The 21,280-nt window shown below is 39.7% G+C and overlaps 1 protein-coding gene across 10 annotated transcripts in view; it reads right to left on the bottom strand.

Moving 5' to 3' along the window:
• CACNA2D3 (calcium voltage-gated channel auxiliary subunit alpha2delta 3) overlaps positions 1 to 21,280 on the bottom strand; it is a 551,700-nt gene that overhangs the window by 386,652 nt on the left and 143,768 nt on the right. The gene's annotated exons all lie outside the window — the stretch shown is intronic.

The raw sequence follows: 21,280 nt of genomic DNA, 5'->3' as shown, positions 1-21,280 counted from the left end.
GATACCATTGATAAAACAAAACTCGAGCGATCACAGATCACACACCATAATGGCAACAAAGCGGACAGGATTATGGTAATTAAGAAGCAGATGGATCAATGGAATATCTGTTATATTGGGGAAAGTCGGCGAGTAGCAGTTAACTTTGCGTTTTTGACCTAGAGAACAGCCTGATACATTTTTTGTTGCTGTGGCATAATCTATCTTTAGGAAAGAGCTTTGTTGTGTGTTTGGCCTACGGATGAATTAAAGATAAATGTTAGATTTCAGTGAGTTCGTTGCAAAAAACAATTACATTCACGACAACCAGACAAAGCTCAACAAGAATAATGAACTTCCAAAAAGGAAAGAGTTAGGTGTTTGGGGGAAGAGTGTGTTCTCCCCCCCCCCCATTTTCAATTCATGGAAGCACAACAGCAGTTGATTAATTTGTGTGTGCACTTCTTCAGGAGAAAGCATCATTTTTGATAGATATATACACCTGAAATTGTATAGCAAAACACAGAAAAATCAATTGAATTTCAGAAGTTTTGTCTCAAGATATAATTGAAAGAACAAGATCCCTGCTGACAGTTTTTTAATATTTTTATATTTGCTAGAGTTGAGCCACAACTGGCCCTGGGCTTACGTCATTTGTTTTTGATTCATGCCTGCATCCTGGGAATCCAATTTACTGGTTCAGGCAGAAAGACACCTAAAATCTAAACAATTAAAAAAAATCCTCTCAATTAACACAGGATAAATTTTGAGCCAAACATTTCATAAAAGACTTGGGTTTTCTTTCAGTTATATCATATAACTCAAAGTTGGGGGGGTTTTTCCCCACATAGGGAAGCGGATTTAACCAAACCACTTTTTCCAGGGTGTAACACTTCTCAATTCTACTCGATTCTCTGGACCTGCTGATACGCACTCCTAACCTCACACCTTAGAAGGAACCTCTAGGCTCACTCACAGCAGTATTGTCTTCTATACATAGCTCATGAACACTTGGAAAACACCTTTTAAAAGTTTTTGGTGGATTTAAAAATAAGTTCTAATTAAATGTACATTCAATTATTTGCTATGCATCCTCAGTCTAATTTTTATTCCTTTCCTATTTTCTAACATGAAGCACTATTAATGACTGCAAATACCAGCTTTGCCGTTAGACAAGCGTTCCATCAATATTTTGTAAACATTTACTCAGGAAACACCTTTTCAGCAAAAGCAGAGATTTTCAGTCACAAGCAACACCCGTCTTTCCAGTCATTTTACACTGGATCATTTTCCTTTAACGAATCCTCGTTAACAGAGATGTCTCTAACATCAATGGGATGAGTTGAGAAATGCTAATTTAGAACATCAAGCTCGAGCTGTTAACCGGACGGTAGGTTTAGACAAGGATCAGAACTACTAGATATTATTTCCTATTACTGCGTTTTCCTGAGTCTTATACAATATTTAAGATTATTTCCTCTCTGTCATTACTTTTAGGCATATAAAGTTTAAAAAAAAACCCAAGACTTCAAAATCCAGCAATACAGCACTACCAACTACATCACCCACTCTTTGCTTAGGGACAGACTCTCTGCTCTTATTTTCATTAGGGGGCGTTCCATTGACATTAGAGTCCAAATTTGGAGGCCAGGCCTGAAACCCACCCATAAGCAAACTTCTGCCAGTCTGAGTTCAGCAGTTACCTCGCGATGCTCCCGGGAGCACGCTGGCTGCTGCCTTACTGGTGTCCACCACTGCCTTTCTCCCACCACTCAGCACTGCCCAGCCTCCCCCGCGTTCCAGGTTTCAAACAGGCATCACCTCTAACCTCATCACTACAAAAGCAAGAGGGCGTACACGCTATATGCTTACATACTTGCTATGAAAGACAGAGCGCGGAGTTGAATGGTACAAGGTGAGGCCAGACTGGATGACATGGTTCAGTGAGATACAGCATCCGTGACATTTGTTGATAGAAACTATTGAGATCGTCAGTGCGTAATAATTTTGGTACTTAACGCGTTAGACTAGGACTATGTGTTACAATGCTACTGCTCATCACTAAAGCGTACGGCACAGCACCAATGTGGAACACGTCGCACGGGGCACAGACGAGGAAGAGGCCTCACGGGATCTGTATGATAAAAGCTGTCAGAGTACAGCTCAAGTCCTTGAAGAGTTTTGTCGGGCAAGAAGCAAAGGTTTGTCTGTTAAGTGATATTCTTGGAAAACAAACCATCTGTGCATCTGCTTAGGGAATACTGAAAACTTGTTGGTAGTATTCCATCACTGGAGGATTCCCGGGGAAGACCGTAAGACAGCAATGCCGTTGGTGACATCGAAACATGATGAACTCACCTCAGCAGCGCAACTCCCCCCCCCCACCATTTTACACAATATATCTTCAAAGCACTGGAATTACCGTCACAAGAAACCTACCGAGCTCAACTAGATAAGCAGTATTTAAAAAGATTGACTGCTTCCTGTGCTGATAGTGGCTTTAAGACAGGACTTTTTTTTTCAATAAGCAGAAGAGACATGAACCTTTATATTTATGAAAATAAATCAGGGACTTTGTGCTGGGCTCTTCCTTTCTGCAAGAAGGTTTTTCCCAGCAGTTCACAACACAAATATTACCATCATCCTCAAACATTTAAGTCCGACACTGACAGGATGGTAGACTGAGAAACGGCCAGTGATTTCCACAGCTATTTCTGTATTTTCCATATTCAAACCAGTTTACTCACACCCAGTTATGGCTTTATTTTGTTAGATTTTAAACAGATGCAGCAAACTTACATATGCATAGGCGCATGCACACCATGCCAGTTTATAATAAACTTCCCTTTCCATTGAGAGAGGAAAGCTCATATAAAAGAGAAGAAAATGACAAAACAGAAAAGGATAAAGTTGAAAAGCTTTGAGTTCAAATATTTTACTAGCATGAATATTCTTTAACTAAACCTGAAACATAACATCCTTAAAGTAGAAGCACCCAAAGTGTTAAGGGGAACACAATTTTGTGAACTGTACTAATAACCATCACCACATCATCACAATTAATGCTGTATTACTGAGCTTCCATTACTTAAGAAACCATTTGTCCAGCCAACCATCAGTAGACCATAGTGGTGTGGCAGTTTCTAAGTACTTGCTTTCACTGAATGCAGTCCCCATTTTTCCACCAAGGCAATTTGAAGATAGCATTTTCAGTATAAACATCCATTTAAAAAATAAATAAACTAGAATGATGCAAAACTGCAGATGGAAAAAAAAAAATCAGCTTCCAAGCATTCTCTCTCTCTGCTATACTTTCATATACAAGGATTTGGGATTTTCTTGACTCAGTGTTACTCCTATATTTTAAAACCTTTCAATAGTTTGGATCATAAAGCCTATTTTTCTCTTGCCAAGATATGCAGTTCCTTCCTCGAAAACCTGAAAGGATACGAATTTTGTCCGAGCCCTTGAGTCGTGAATTCCTTTGCTTATGTTTAAAAGGGTGAAAGAGTCGATCTTGTGGGGAAGAGACAAAGACCAAGAAAGCCCCACCTAACATGGCACCAAGGCTGTCCTGTTCCCAGGCTACACACAGCAACAAATTACTCTCTCAAAAGAAGAATGCAGGTCTTACATGAAGTGGAACAATTAATTTCACGCTTGTCAGCCCAGTCTCAATAGTGTGTTGATTTGAATCAGATATTTGTGGCGCATTACTGCATGCAGCGGACAGTCTTGATGCCTCCTGAGCAGACATACTGCAATGATGACTATCATTGTAAAACAATCCATCAATAAGAGTAATTACAGTATTGATCAAAATGGCTCGTTGTTTCGTATCAGAATCAATTCTCAGGAGTTGCCAGAAACAGAAATATCTAATGGACTATTCCATCACCGCAGCAACTGAAACAGCTAATATTCTGGAAAGCTCTTAATAATTACTCATTGACTCTAGATTTCTGCTTCAGTGGTTAACTATACCCTGCTTACTGTTGCTTGAAAGTCAGTCCTGGTGGTTGAAATAAGATTCCAATGCAAATTTATAAAGTGCTAACATCTGCAAAAAAAATTCAAAACCACCTTCTATAATTTCAGTGTGTTCTGCTAATCAGAGAATCTAATTGTATTTCTTATTACATTGTTTCTGGGTGAGAAACTGCATTCTGGGTGCCGACAGCTCATTTTACAGTGGCTGCTCTTACAGTACTCCACAATAGGCAGGGTGGAATGCATTATGTCCCAGATTGTAAACAACAGAAAGCATAACACCATTAATGGGATATTTTCATGTAAGTGTCACTCACTGAATTACGGACGGTGTTGAGATAGCACCAGCTCTTAATGCTGCACTATAAACCCTAGCAGATATCTTCGTAACGTGTTCCTGTTTCGTTTCGGATTCGTCTGTCCTCACACCTAAACTAGTGAACAACACGTAATTAAGACTATATTAAAGTACATTTGCATAGTTATATAATTTTAAATTGCCAATAAAACCATATTTAAATTAATAAACTGGCAGATTACACAGGCACTGCGAGAGACAGTATTACACCATTTCTAATAGAATACTTTTATATAACGCATTAGCGTTATCATCAATTGGAAATCACTAATATTTCCTCTGATGTTTGCTGAAGTAGCATTAATTATGCTCACTTTCTTTTGGTATTCATGTACCATCAATGTAATTAATTTGGAGTTTACTGAAGTGTGAAATGTTCTGCCTGATAATAGATTTCCCAGAACCTCGTAACAGCCGTCGACCTTAAGCATTCCGGTTTTGCTACGGCTAAACAGAGAGGTCGAGTTCAACACCACAGCATCCTCACTGGTAAAGCAGCAGCATAGCAAACAAGAGCAATCTGGAAGCCTTGTTTTTAAAATATTTTGCTGATATGGTTAGCATAAATATTTGGGTATCTCAAGAGACGAAAAGGTATGCTGAAACATGGAAAGGCACCAGCGCAAACAGCATGGTTGAGATCTGACTGCAGGGTGAAAAGAACTCGACTGCTTCAATTTAGCTTTAATTCCTAAGAGTATCCTTTGGAAATCATTGAAGGTCTTAGGACTGGACGTAACAACACGGAACGTTTTGAAGCAAGGATGCTTAGGGCAAAATAAATGAAATTTTGCAAAGTAAGAACAGCAAGGAGCAATTATTATATTAAATATCAGCCCCCACTTAGTCTGTCATTGATGGTAATGAGGAAAGCTTATATAGGTTAGCTTATATAGGACCCATTTCACATCCCACTGAAGTTGAGAGGAATTTTCTTTTTTACCCCCATGTAGGACCAGACCTTATAATACAGAGGTCTCCATAAATAACACAGTGAGAACATCAAATATTTTAAGTATTTAGATATCTAAACATTTTTCTCCATATTGTTCTATTTATACTAAGTTGTGCTCCACTTAATTCCATGTTACTAATGGGGCCTTGGTTTTTTTCCCAAAGGGATTACATTTCCACCTTAACGATATCATCAGAAAGTTAATCTATGGCTCATCCAAGATGCTTTAATCACTTCCTGCATCTAACAGCTGGCAAAGTCTGTCAAATGCAATATTTAAAAAGCCCAGGAAACTTAGTACACGAGCTGCCTGACACTGCTGCTCTCACAATTTTGTAAAGTTTAATTGGGAAAGAACTACAGTAGCTCAGATACTACCAAACCACTTCTGATAAATACTGACCCTAAAATCACAAGGATGATTGACCAGCAGTTTGGAGTTTGGACTGTTCTCATTCACCTTGCTTCCTTCAGAAAAGGAAAGCTTGGAAAGAGCTTCTCCAATTGGAATGCCTAAAATTTACAAAATTAAGTTTAAAAAAATACATCCCTCAGAAATCCAGAATACAAAACCAGACAAAAGAAATGGCTCTACTTCTTTAGAGAACAGGTGTTTTCCTCTGTGCTCCCCATCCACACGTATTGATTCCGTGCTACGGGTGCGGAGCGTGGCTTAGCGTAGCAGGACTGGCTTTTACAAGCCCAGACTCCAAACACAGGAGCAAAGCAGGCTAAACAAAAATGTTTATTCTGTAAATGCAGGTAAAATTTTATGACAGTACGCTTTCAAACTATGACAATAAAGAGTGTTTGTGAGATGGCTATAAATCGTAGGATGTTTAGAACCTACAGGGAAACTCCCGCAAAGGCACGTCTTCTCTAAACCGAATTCATGCACCGCACTCAGGATATGCATCCTTATGTCTTTATAATTTATACTTTTAATTCATCATAATATTATCTTTTTTAAAAACCTTCTTTGAGCAAAAGCTGTGCACAGCTGGTGAACGAATGTCATAAAATCCTTGCCCTCTGAAAACAGCTGACAGAGAAAACAGCTAATGATGCCTGAGGTGTCCGTGTGCCACCGTTAGCACAGAATTAGTCCATTCTATTTCAACAAATCATGCCTTAAAAAAAAAATGTAATTTTAAAATGCTAGTGAGACACTGTTTGCTTGCTATGCTGTAGGAAAAAAAAAAAGTACCGCTTACTTCCCTATATTGTTTATATCACTATCATTTAAAATTACATTTTAATAAACACAATAAAAATGCTGACAGTGGCATTTATTATTGATAAAGACAAACAATGTTATTAAGCAGGGAGATGTACTTTTAGTAATTTACAATTAGCATTAGATTTCACTATCATCACAAGCCACGTTTACTAAAAAGTGGCAAAGGAATTCGGCTTGTCTCAACAGTTTTGAAGCAACTCTCTTTGCCTCAGCATTTCCAGTTTCTACTCATTTCAAAGGACCAGAATTTACAGGTAAATAACGCCTAGAGACAACGTCACAGTGTTACTGCCTTCCACAAGGCTGCGTTTCACAAAAGCCACCGGAGACCAAGGTTTGCAGGCAGGTTATAAGCCACCTGCCTACATTTTCCTACCCTAATGTTTTTCCAACAGGTATCAAGGCAAAGCAACAGAGGCTCCAGAGCTCCTTGAGGGCTCCTGTAACACAAGGTATATGCTCTGAGAAGCTCCCACCTACTGTCCATGTAAAGCGACGCAGAATTTGTGACACATAATCAGAAAAACATTTAAGAATTCTTCACATTTTTGGACAGATTATTATTCCAATTAATTGTCTTGGTTCTACAGATTTGACATTATAGATTCAGTTTCATATTATTACTTCAGACAAAACAGACGTGGTTTAATAATTGAAATTTTATCTTCCCACAACATTTTGTGGATTTAACCTTTGTTTAATGACACAGTTCCAGTAGAGGCATGCGCGCTTGTGCAGACTGCTCATTTGGATTTAATGCTGACTCAACAGCAGCTTATTACACACAGAGGAAAATCCCCATTGCTGCACCAAAGAAGGTGGTAGAAACTGCTTGCTTTCTTGAGGCTCGAGACATACAACAAAATTCGGTCTTGTAATAAAAGCATCATGTTCTTACAGGAAGACAGCATGTCTGACACGTCTCTGCTCAGCCATGGCGTGAGCAACCTGCACAACTGAGAAACCTGCGGCACTACGCCTGCCAGCACCGAGACCCGACTGTCCTCTTTGAAAACGAGAGGAGCAAAATTCATCTGTCATAAAATGGGCATAAAAATACCGCTTATATGAGAACTAAGCCGGGGCAAAAGGTTAAACACTTGGCACAGCAGGTATGATGCCGTCATATCCGAGTAAGAATATCTTCCCTGGTCCTGTTTCCTACGTCAAGGTACACTGGACAGTGACAAAGAGGCAAGAGAGACTGAGTGGATGACCAATGCTTCCAAGAAACCAGGAAAGAAAGAAAACAATATTAAAAAAAGCCCACGTTATCATTCAAACATACCCAAATGCTAAAATGCAAAGCCACCAGCGTTTTTCAGTACAGTCACCGTTAAAGACAGCAAAACATACTGTGTACAAACAACAGATGCAAGTTTTTACAAAACCATTAATTATTGCAACTCGCTTTCTTGCCATCAAAAAGGGTGAGATCGTGGGCAGAGCAGCACTCCCTGTGTCTAAACACATACGAGAGTGTGGGTACCTGCACAGACACCTCCTTACAGTTGCATCTGAAACACAAAGCACTGGTTTAGCTCTTCTCTGAACTACTTGCAAGAGTTGAGGCTGCACACACGCTTAGCCCAACATCGGAACTAGTGTTAAGTTCTGGAGCATCTTATACTCCTTCCTATACTTACAAGTGCAAAGCAATAATGTTGTTAAGAAATATTTGTTCTTTGGGGATTCTTGCTTCATACGCGTGGAGCACGCCTTGTGGACCAAGCCTGCTGGATGCAGGAGAATGCAGAGGCACACCCCTATGAAAATTAACTGGAAGCGGGTGCAGTAAATACAGTTGTCAGATATTGCTCAGAGTTACAAAAGACTAAAACCTATTAAAAGTTTTTATGCAGAAAAGTGATCAAGTTGTACGGTATTTCATTATGCCCTGAAATTTGTTAAATACCATCCTCTACACTCCCCTGCTTCGCTTTATCCTTATAGAAACCTCTACCGTTTTGAGGGTAGCATACAAAACTATAAGAGAAACATCTTCTTCTGAACCAGTAAAGAGTGGCAAGAATTGCTTTTATTTTTTAATACAAGGATTACTATAAACCACACATTTTTCTTTTTCTTAAACTGCCTGCTGGGATGATCTTTTTTTCTCATCTAGTAAAGAGGATAGGTTCAAATCATACAATTTCACTGGAACTACTGAAGTATGCACAATGTTTGGGCAGATTTGCCCATTCTATTAATTACTCTCCAGTTATTAAGGCAGCTGTTTATGAATACGGGGGTTATAAAATCCCATCTGAGTAGAAAGATTCTGAAAAATAAGTTAGCTTATTTACAAACAACTCATGATGCAAACCCACTGCTCCATTTCTAAATAGCAATACAATTTCAATGTGGAAGTTTCAGCTCTTCAGCGTACCTGCAATTTCAAAGCTATTTCTACCTTTTCTTTCCAAGTTATATGCCTTTCACTGCTATTTACGGCGCAACAGCAGTTTCAGAACGGACCGGCTTTTAATGCAAGCATTAAAATTTCTTTTAATGCAAACATAAACCTGTGAATCTAAGAAAAAGTGCAAAGTTACTGTTTTGCACTAAAGGGCAACATACTTTTCTCCTCCAATTGTTCTTAATTGTCTCAGCATTTTGAAATTCATTAAAAAAAAAATACACAGTAGCAAAGCCATTGAAGCTGAAATTGAAAATGCCCAAAAGTCTACAATGCAAGACTTTCATTATCTTCACTCATTTTCTTACCACAATCAGTACAAAAATTGCAGGATTCAGGGTAGCGCTAATTTCTACTCAACCAGTCGTAGACTAATTTTTCATATTAACGTTAATGCTTTTTATAAGACTGGTGAAAATGGTTTGGAATAAAACACATTACTCTCCAAAGCTGGCCAAAACAACATGAGAAATCCATCAAGACCTTGTCCTTTACCATGGCGTTCCCAGTTTTCTCCTTTGGGGAGAAGGAGAGACACATAAGGAACCTGTAGATCCCTGGAATTTAGACTTCACTGATATCTGCAGTCCCACTCGCTCTGAGTTACGATAAAATTAGTTTTCAGTAGAAATAGCTTGTAGCATTTAACTGCTCTTCTTTTTATCACTACAGCCACATGAAGCCTTTACAATTTTCAGTTTGAGAGAAGCAAAAATTTTAATTTAGAATATATATTGTGAATACTCTTGTTAATGTCTTATACTTTTCCCTAGTATGATAAACAAATAATCTACATATTTTTGTAAAATAATTTTCAATGCTCATTTTCAGGGCACCATAATTTATCTGAAGAAATTCAAGGATTAGTTTGAGGCTGGCATATCTTTTGTTAAAACTGCTGTAAATGGGAACAAATTAAAAAAAAAAACAAAAAAACAATGAACATTCTATTTGTCTTGCAAGTATGCACTTGCAACACAAAATATTTCTTGCTATGTGTATGTTGAATCAGAGATGTTTTAAAAGAAGTAAATTATTAGTTCTGTAAGTAAGACTGCATGCAACACTATTTGCAGACATGCAAGAGGGAAGATTCCATGCTTACAGAAAACTACAAGCATGGTTAGTAGTAGTTTTCATCTAAGTGCCTAATTAGACACGCAAGCGTACTATTTAAGGCGTGTTAGTTGGTAAACTACTAAACTAATAGTAATTAAGGTAAACACTAATAGGAATAGTTAGCAAGTGTCATTGATGTACCTGCTGCTATACTCTGGAAGCACAAGTCTAATTTATCTTCTATGCAAAAATTGCCTACGTGGAAGAGAAAACTAATAGTTGCCCACAGTGACACATAAGACACGGCTCTACGATGCATTTCATTGTGATTACATATGGATATTTGCAGATCGGACAGGGGAAAGACAGAATTAGACTAATTCAGGACTAAATTTAGCCTTCATCTGACACAGACAAATATGCTTTTTCCCAACATCAATAGTACAGGACGTGGCAAACCGGGGCACCTATAACCTAAACCAGACTGCAGCACGCCATGCATGACAGCAAAGCTTTGCCTGCAAATTACATTTTCCCCTTCCACATCCAGAGCATTATGTTAAATAAGCTGTTCCATTACATTTACCATAGTAAGTCTCTCCAGTTCCAGTTTTTACCACGTGTGTTACTACAAAGCACACAAATGCAGATTAACTCCGCTAGTTCAAAGAATCTCGCTTCTTCTAAAGACACATAAGAGGATGACAATAAACAGAACTGTTTATCTTCAGACTCTCCCCAACCACATTGCGAAGATACATCCTCGTGTTGTTTCAGCCACTAATAATTTCTCATTTATCGATCTGACAAGTCATAAATTCACTTGTAAGCTTTAGGACAGTAAACCAGAGAAGCTGAACTCATGAATGTCTAATCCACTTTAAACTTTGCTTCACGTTGGTGAGACAGCTGGTGTGCTGTGACCACTGCTTATTACGCTAATCACAATTAGTTCACTCTTTCTAGAGCGCCTGTGCCGCTGCAGTGTCCAGCTGTTCTCTCTCGTGTTATATTCAGACTGCAGACTTGTGGGGCTGCAATTGTCTTTTCATTGCCCATATGTAACTACACACAACCGAACTCTGAGATGCTCTAAAGCAAACGTGTTAAAATAATTCAATAAAACATACACAGTCTGAAAAGTCTATGATTTTCATTCTGTCTCAGATTCGTTGCCAGTATTATTATTCGTATTACGGAAGTTGTACAAACAATAGACTTCTCAGTTCAGTGGCTAAATAAATTACTTCAGCTTGGGTCAGGATGAGCTATGCCCTTCTTGTCCTTTCGTTTTGAAAAGGAAATACAAATGTCAATTCTGAAAGAGAACTGGAGTTTGGAGACACATTTTGAGGGCTGAATTTTGACTTTTCCAAAACTTCCTGAAAATGCAAGAATTAAATGCTTTACATTTTAGAATACCTTCCCACTACTGAATTCATAATCTCCTGGGTACAAAAAAGAAACAAAATGCAACTCTGTGTAGGAGGAAAAGACAGCAACCCCTATGTTTACTTTGCCTAAATAAAAAACTCCTGTGATCTTTCCTATTAGAACTGCTACTGTTTGCTGCAAAAGCTGTCGATGTTCTCCAAGGACGAGAAAACAGGCTACAGTGTCGCGCTAGTTTTCACCAAGATACTACAGGACAGTAATGCGGGAAGAGCTTCTCCTTTCTCTTCCTTGGATTTGTCAAAAGCGTTTTACCTTGTCACCTCGTCAAAGTTAACACTGGAAAATGAAAACTGTAAATTTCTTAGGTAGTGGCTCCCAAGATCACTACCACCAGCACCACCCCCGAGGGCTGGGAACACTTGGGAGGGACAAGGGCAGCCGCACGAAGGGCAGAGAGAGATCCAAGGCTAGAGGCGCCCTGTGGAAGCAGCACAGGACCAGAGCAGCTTAATGCCCCAGGTGGCAGCCCAATGCCCCAGGTGGCAGCCCAGTCCATCTGTTTTTCTCGGCTAATCATCTTCTCGAGCCACGGGCCACTACCATCAGTCGGAAAGATTAAGTGCTCACCACCGAGCAGCCCTTGAGATCCACCCATCACAGGGTGTTTACAACTGGAAACACAGGAATCTGTTTGAGGCTTTATCTTTGAAAATGAGCAAACAAAAACCCTCAGGGAAATAACAAATGAACAAGCTACACTAAAAAAAACAATTTAGCTGACGAACTCAAGCACTTGTACACTAAGAAAAGCTGGATTTACAGTTGCAAAAGCATTTGAGCTTGCCTACACAAACGCTTTACGATGTAAGCCTAACTGCTTAGTCTGTTTCTTCATCACAGTGACTTTCAGTGCATGGATGGTCTCACAATCTCACAAACTAAGGTTTCAAATGTGCAATTTTGCAATTGTAACGATGCTTTTTATGCAAAATTATTATATTTAATTGCTATTTTATTTCTATTCAGTTCTAATGTTTTGCATCAAGGAAACATTTCTATGGATGCAGCAACATTTTATAACTCCAGATGTAGAGCTGAATCATTAACAGAACCTCAGAGAACCAGACACTAATTCCAACAGCTGAAAATTACTGTGAATAAAAGCAAAAGCTGCATCCTATGTACTCCTATAAACCTCAAGAAAATACACCCCTAAAAAGACTTGCCTTTGCATCTTTCGTTTGAAAAAGAGATGCTTAGTGGTTTGATTCTACCCACTGAGATAATCTTCCACAATTGAACATGACTTTCCCAGAAAGAACTGTCTACAACCTGTATGAAGGTAAACGGGTTGAATCCTCGATTTCAAAAGACGACACGCACAACTGATCTCAGAATGTAAAGGTGACCAAAGAGCAGCTTTGTGCTCTTCAAAGCCGATGCTCAATGTGCAAACTGAGGGTGACCTAGTTTCTGGATACCGTCTCCCAGTTCTGTGAAATAGCTCCGTACTGGTAGAGCTGCAGAAAACGCAACTTCAAAATTTTATACTTGTACAGTACCCCAGGAAACATCAAAAAGTTACTTTGGCAAGTACTGAGGCTCTCAAGGTACTTCTGTAAAAAACCTAGAGGTTTACAGATTTCCATCCCACTGCCAAACCGGCAGAGACTATCAGCTGCAGTGACTTTATTATTTAAACTAAAGCAAAAATCTCCGTGTTAATGAGATACATTTGGGAACGTAGGGTCAAACCCTATGATGGTTAACACAGTGAAAAGATACGAAACATCACAAAGCACTTGAGGGGAGTTCCTCACAACATTAATTTTTAGCCTGGCAGAATAATACTCATTATAAGATCCCACAGATGAAAACTAATGTACTGTGAATTTTATACCACTTCATTATAATTCAAATGACTTTTTCTTCCTTCTTACATTTTCATTGTTTGATATACTAAAATGCCTCTGCTCCTTTTATAAAGCATAGGAATAGTGTCAATGTTCATCGTATAACGTATTAAGTAAGTAATATTCAACAACTACATATGGCTGAATATTATTGAACTATGTTATGCTACAAAATTGTCATTTCATATCAAAATATGACTTACATAGCGAGGCAAAGAAAAACTAAAGAGGCAAGTGTTCTTTTAAGGGAAAGAAAAATCAAACCTTTTGTATTAGTCACGTACTGTTTTAAAATCTGATTTTTATGAAAAGCATTTCAAAGACACTCTCAAACTTTTAACATTTCTTTTCAAATCCTCAAGTCTTACCTACTAAATAAGCATATTAGGTACATTAAGTCAGAGCCCAGCTTTTTGTAAGCCACTGCGTTTTACACAAATTCACAGACCATCCTACTGGATCGTGTACTTCTGGATACCTGATACTTACTCAGCACCTTCCTTATTTTCACAGTAAAAAGTCAGTTTTGCTGCTCTTCAGAAACCAAAGAGATGTTTCAAGTATTTGTGTATTTTGCCTCTCGATACCTTAGCCTGCAGTCTATCACAAAAATATTAACCTCATCACTATAACCATACAATTAGGTTGACAAACCATTTTCCTATGCTAATTTGCACAAACTCAACAGTTCACTCCCAGTCTCTTGACATTTTATGCGCAGAGTGTGAAAGGTACTGAGCTTCTTCCAGTGCTACTGAGAACAAAAGTGTTTCATTGTGGGCAAAACAATTTCTGTATCACACCACGGAATGGCTACTTTCTTTAATCTCTTAACTTAAAATCCTTCAAACTCGTACCACTCCCCAATTTACCATGCTTACTGGAAGCTCTGGGATTTTCTGTACAAAAGTAATGTCTTTCATACCTCTTCAACTGCATACAGTAAGTTTTTCCCTTGCTTTTCAGAAAGTGTTTTTGAGCCGTAAGTATAAAACAAATTTACAAGTGAAACAAAATATAATTTATCCCACAATTACGTGTTTGCTTTTACACAGATTTTTTTCAGTAGGTCAAAACCTTTTAAGTGAGTGCTGACAACTGAGACAATTTTACTCCACCCTTAGAGTCCCTGTGTGCTTATCAATCGAAGTCCCAGTCTACCCATGAAAATTTGTCTGGGCAAGACAGGGTCTGGCCTGGCTCTTGGTCAGTAGTACAAGATCCAGCCCTTTAAAATAATTTTCAGTGCTTCCTCAAAGAGCCTGCGGAGGACAAGGGATCTGCAGTTCAGCACTCCCCTTGTGCACTCCCAGTTTGCCTCTAAATTCCAGCCGATCCGACCAACGCTCTCCATGCAGCAATGCATATCAGCACCATTTCCTCGTCAAGGGCCAGGGTTTACTGCCGCGACAGGCAGCGGTGCTTTGAGTAGGCTGCTCCTAGGCTGTGTGCTGCGTTCATTTACAAAACCAACTGAGTCTGGTGTAACCTGCTAACAGCTGGAAGAGAGACAGGGGAGGTGAAGGGACGTTGCTCCTTTTTAGGTGGCCATGGAGTGAGCAGCTCCAGAGGTAGTGAGTGGTTGAGTGGAGGCGTGAAATGGTCTCAGCAAAGAGCTGGTGGTCTCCCGCTTAACCAGAGACACTGCTGAGAGGAAGCCATGCTTCTCTAGTTTACAAATCCTTCGGTGAAATTCATATGGGGAGGATTAAGCCATCAGAATACGTCAGAGTCTTATCATAACAACCTAGATAAAAGCATTAAGAACATCTTGGCAATTTTGGAGCATATTTGACTGACTTGGGAATGTCAGTGCTATTGGGAATTGGGGGTCAAAGATTCTTTAGAGACAGATGAGGCCCCTGTTCTGGCTCACAACTTTGTATGGGGGAGGAGGGGCATTTTCCTCAGACCACTGGATCAAAGATATGGGAGGCAGGGGAAAGGCACTCTGCCAAGGAGCCACTGGGAGCGGAGCAGCATGGGCAGCTCAAGAGTGGGTGGCTGGGCAGGAATCATCTAGGAGAAGGAGCTAGAGAAGCCCAGGGCAGAGGAAAGCACCAGGAGGACAGAAGAGCAGAGGGATGAGGCAGCGCCAATGCCAGCGAAACCCTCAGCAGCTGCCTGCCCTGTCTGCCCACAGTGCCTCTCCTCGGACTGCGTAGACCTTGGCCACCTCCACCCAGATGGGTCCGCGCGCCTCCTTCCCTCAGCTAACCAGAGATGCACCAGCCCTTAAAAAAAGTGCACGGTCTGCGCCTTTCACTTAATGGTTCTCTGGCTGTGCAGGACAGAGAAATGACAGGTGGAGAAAAAGTTTAAGATTCAATGCCTCGGCGCCAAAATGTCCAGGGGAACAAATTATCTCAGTCTGACAGCACTCGCGCCAGGAGGGCAGACTGCTTTAATGCTGCATTGCTCCGGCTTACGGTCTGAAACAACCTGCAAATAGGCACTTTTGAAAGTATCGTCTTCTACTTAATAACACTCATTTTCTCAGAACTTCATTTTCCTGCAAATTCTTGAAAATTGCTTTGTTCCAATGGAAATGTCTGCTAGTGACACACAACCCTTTAAAATATGCTGACCATGTCATGAACTTCATTTGCATATTAATAGATCTCTCTTTCTCAAGGGATTAATTGCTTTCCCAGTAAAATCACACAATCCCGTTTATGCAGGTTTATTCTGGCTCTGGGATGGGGGTGGGAAGTTCGTTGACTGCAATTCTATTGTTTCAGAATTTGGGATTTCTCGGCACTTACCTTTTTGTGTTCTTAAACACTTCTCAGTGATCATGGGCAGCATGAAATAGAGATGGACCTTTTAAACCAAGCTTATCCAATTCAACACTGGTTTATATTCTGCAATTATTCAATTTATGATTTTTAAAGAGGATGGCAAATTAAATCATTCGATTATAGAATTCTACAGAGTGGATAAATTGCACATTAAAAAGTAATTGATATACATTATAAATGTGAAAACTAGAAATTTGAGTACAGTGATAATCTAGAACTCCTTCCTTTGCAAAAAGATAAGTCTATTGAGACAATGTGCTGCCAGGTTATTCTCTCACACAGGCTGTTCTCCTATTCTCGACTAACACATGCTTAACGAGGCCACATGTTTGCGGTCTCTCCTACGGTCAGTTAGGAGGACATTTTAAAGCACCCTCGCAATATTCTCTGACTGAAATTATCTAAATGTGCAATAAAATTCATTTGTACCCGAATCCTGGCAACCATGGACTTTGCAGCTTAAACTAAGAAAATATCTAGCATACACAGCGTTCATTAGCGAATATGACAGAGGCTACAGCAAATTTCTAAGCTACTGCAGTGACCTGCAATACAAGAATACGCCAGGCAGATTTCAGATTCCAAAAAACCTCTCCCAACGACAACCTATTTACTTTTCCCTTAAAAGGGATAAATGAGGTGAGGGGGACCAGAGCCCTATTTCAGATTAGACACTAAAACCTCTTCCGTCAGAATTATTGTAATAACCTGTAATAATTGTAATAACAATTAATTTATTACAAAATCATTGGGAAAATATGTATTCATCTCAGTTTACCTTTTTTTTTTCCCCCCAAAGTATTTTCCCCACTCACTCCTCCGGTTCATCCTTTCTGTAAATAGATCCAATACCAGTTGAAACACTTTTCCAAACGCACAGGCAGAATTTCTAGAATATTGTGCTTGGCACAGCTGGGAATACACTGTCTTTAATGACATTCATCTCAGTGCTTTTTGGGCCCAAGGATATGCAGATAATAATAGCAGAAAGTAGTTTTTAAAAAAACACCACCACTGTCATTACCATATCCTTTTCTTGCACTACTGCTGTTTCAAAGCCTCTGTCACTCCTAGTTAGGGCATTTCAGAGGAAGCAGATAGTCATAATAAAATTCTCTGCTTTGCTGTTCTGAAGTTATCTATGAGCAACTTTGATAGACTTCATAACAAAAACATAAGATTTTAATTAGCTAATAATGAAAGCTTGGTTGAGGTGCACTTGGTATTTATCTCAGATAGACCAGGGAAAATTATTTAAGGGGATAAGGAGGAATAAGCATTAAAAAAAAAAAAAAAAACCAAAAAACATTATTCAAGATTCTAAACATAACTCCAGCATCCCTCACGCAAAGATCTACAGCACTTACGTATGTAGCCCAAGGGTGCCCTATATGGATAAAAGGCCAAAGACACCGCCCCAACAGTTCAGGAGGAGAATGCCCATCTCTCACCTCCTCCTCTAACATGACGTCACAAACATGCTCCTGAAAGACGCCAGCCAGCAAAGCTCCCCACCCCACCCACAACTTAACTCTGGAGTCCAGGGATCGTGTGCTTCAGAGTCGTGCCTCCAACTACTCCTTACCATTAGGCGAAATCATCTCAGTGAGAGCTATCGCAATGGCTACGCTTACAGGCTGACCCACGCGCAGCGTAACTACAGCAACTTGAAATAGGTGAGATACTGCTAACGTCATTTGATAGGATATAAACACTTAGACTTGAAAACTGGACATTTTCAGGGCATTTGCTCCACCCCAGGCCTGGCTCCTATGCATCAACTGGGGCCTGCGAGTTCCTTAGAAGGGTACAAGGCTCATTTTCTCACCAAGCATCTGCCGAGGTCTGAGCCAAGATTCCAGAAGGATTTTTTCCCTCTCGCTATTCAGAGAAGCGGAGCATTTGATAGACTATTTATCCTGCCCATTGCACTCTGTATCAACTGGCATTACTTCCATGCTTTGTAGGATGTCTCAGGGTTATTATGCAGAAGGAACCTAGAAGTGATTTTATAGTTTTAAAGTAACTTTTAAAATCCACTTGAAATAAAAGAAAGCAGAATTTATGTGGTCAAAAGGTGTGAAATTTCACACAATACTAATTTTACGACCTCTAGACTTTCCATGGATTAATTATGTGATTTCTCATGATAATTGTAATAGGAAGCTTTTAAATCTGATGCTTTCAATACTATCAATCTTATACTTTCAATACTTAGAACTTCAATACTAGAAATATTGTGTTGGGATATTTCCCTTGGTAGGAATGTACATAAATTGCACTAAGAGACCGCAAGCCAAATTCATACAACCCTTTTTGGCTTTACTACAACTGTAGCTTTAGTGAAGATTCAGAAAGGCTTGAAACTCCCGATCAAAAAAAAAAAAAAGGATTGCAAATCCTATTAAAATGGATTAAGGGAAAGACTGCACATTGCTAAAAATATCAAGCATAATTTAAAAATCCTTCAAATGTTGCCATTCCATTACACTGATAACATTTTAGCAAAAAAATGCTAAAAATGAAGTTTAAAAAAAAAATAAGAGTTGTGTTTCAGTTTAAGCATGCATTTCACATGGACTTTATAGCATGTATCATCTGCCCTACTGTCTTACGAGCCTCTGTGCAGTTGATGTGTTATCACCAGCAGCTTTTTTCTGCAGGTTTCAAACTGTTCCACAATCACACATCAAAGAGCCGTCTAACGTTAAAGACACAGGGCTACCTACTGGCGCAGGCACGGGGACCGGCTTCTGCCTGGCATTATACCCTACCTTGAGGAGGAGCAAGTTTCACACAGGAGCCACTGATCCATTGCTAAAAGCTGAACACCCTGAGAAAAGCTGGCAAGTCCGAGATGGATCTTTTTCACAAGATCCAGTATATATACTGGGTTTTCTTTTTTTTTTTGTATTTCCATATTTACATAGGAAATGCAACACACAATCAATAAAGACTAAAGGCAATTCTGTAATAGGTTCATTTTGTTGAAATCAATTCAAGACACAGTAGGAAATATCTTGTCTATTGTTATTTTACGTTTCTGTTCCTCATGATAGTGCCTGCATGACATGCGTTCTCGTCTATTTTGAGCATTTGATGTGGCTTTTTGGAGTGAGCCCTATGTCTATAGTATGATTATTTTTTCAGAGATCTTAGGTTTTGGGGTTTAGGTTATTTCAGGACTTGTTTTATATTGTAATTGGTTAGGATTCACAGAATACAGGTGCTTTTATAAGAGCTGACAATGCTTGCCACTAGCTTTCCTGGGACCAAACACAGCTTTGTGGTGACTGTAGCCTTACAGCTGCATTAGTCAGCTCTTCATCAGTTTAGTCACTAACCCATTAAACAATTCTGCGTGGGCCAATGGGACCATTTATGTTCAGAAAATTGTGCACTTCCATGCCTGTTTATGGAACAGAATTTAATACATAGCAGTCCCAATTTTCCTCTCATTTAAGGCAGGAATGATTCAGAATATGTGTAAAGATTTGCTTACACAAAAACTCTAGACTCGTTAGATGTAGTTAATCAAGATATATGCAATTATTTCATCGACATACACTTTATATTCTGATATAGCCAAAAACAATTCATCCCTTAAAAATAGCCAAAGGCAAGATTTGTCACCCTACAAAATACCCTGAAAGCAGCTAAAAGATGACAGTCATGAAACACAGACTTAGTACAGTCAAAGCCAGTTCTGCTGGCTTCTCAGATTTCTGCAAAAGAACAACCTTAAACAGAAGGTGCCTCCCTGCTATCATCCAAACCCAACATTCATTTAGATGGGCATTGCAAACACAACTTTAAAGAAAAAAGAGGATCAAAGTGCTTCTCGCTTCCAGCTGTCCACTCGGTTACACCGAAGGGATGTTGAACAAGACAATTAAATTCGCTTCAACACCACAATTGACAGCTCAGGACTTTAACACAGGATGGTTAAAGGGGTCATCAAGCTGCACAGAGGATATTAGGTGTTACTCCACCTCCTCTCTACCATCTTGCAGGGGCTGCAATTTCCAAGAAAAGCTAAGGGCAGGGGGGCAATAAGCATTTAGCAATCTCAGTTTAATCTAGCACACAAGCAACTCCCATAGTCATTAAGAGCTTTGGTCCCCGCCATAAAACACAGTGAAGATGACTTTCACAGAGTGAGATTATGCTACTTGATGCCAGTTACAAGCTTTTGCTTGAATAATACTACATTGATATCAGATAGATCTGTAAAATTCAGTACTTGACAGAGTTAAACAAACAGCGTCAACTAACCAGTTGTTTAAACCAGCACTTGTTTAAAAAGCTGAGGCATTAGGGACTCAAAGCAATAAACAAAAACAAAATATATCAGAACAATTTTTTGCCTGCAGCAGTTAGCAGAAGCAAGCGTCCAGCCAGTATTCAGGAGCAGAACTTGGTGTCTAAACTCATCTCCTGCTCAAACACCTTTTCTACTAAGTACAACAAAGGCAGAAGCGGGTCATTTATTTCGCGAGGAGGCTCCCATCGGCCAAAGAAAGGGTTTAGCCACATGGCCTTCAAGTGAAGTAGAAAGCTCAATCCTTTCTTTGGAAATGATGAATGGAGCATGAGGGAAACAAAGCCGGTGTGCCTGCGCCTCCAGCAGCCTTTGCTGTTCCTCCTCCACAGCTGCCAGTGGCAACCCACACCCGGAGACAGCGAGAAGATACTTGGCATTTTGTTTTGGTGACGCTGCAGGATACCTGCCTGAGTCAGTCTCCTACCAAGGGTGGAAATCACATTACGAAGAATTAAATACATTGCAAAATAACGTAGCTTCCTGCATAATATTGGCTTTGTGCTGCTCTGTAGGCAAAACACCCTTGGAAAAGGTTTTTTTGAAACTTTAATACTTAGCCCCGTTCATCTGCTAATACTTTCGGTTCTAACACTGTTACAACAGAATGCTTTCTAAAGCCATTTTTTTTCCTAGGATTTGGGGCTTATTTCCTACAGTCACCAAGACATAGGGAATATGGGAGTTGGTTAAATTGCGGCTATGTTCGGGATGCGGGTGAGACCTGCTCCTCGGCTGCCGGAGCGCATCACAGCCATCTCCTTAATTCGGCCGAGATTCCTTGAGCAATGCCAGCAAAAACACACGTCTGTGATTACGGCCACGGGACCAGAAAAGGAAAAAGGCTGTT

This window comes from Larus michahellis, chromosome 10, assembly GCF_964199755.1.
Source record: "Larus michahellis chromosome 10, bLarMic1.1, whole genome shotgun sequence".
NCBI classification, from domain to species: Eukaryota; Metazoa; Chordata; class Aves; order Charadriiformes; family Laridae; genus Larus; species Larus michahellis.
The sequence above is the reverse complement of the archived record's forward strand: the minus strand, read 5'-3'. Positions and strand labels throughout refer to the sequence as shown.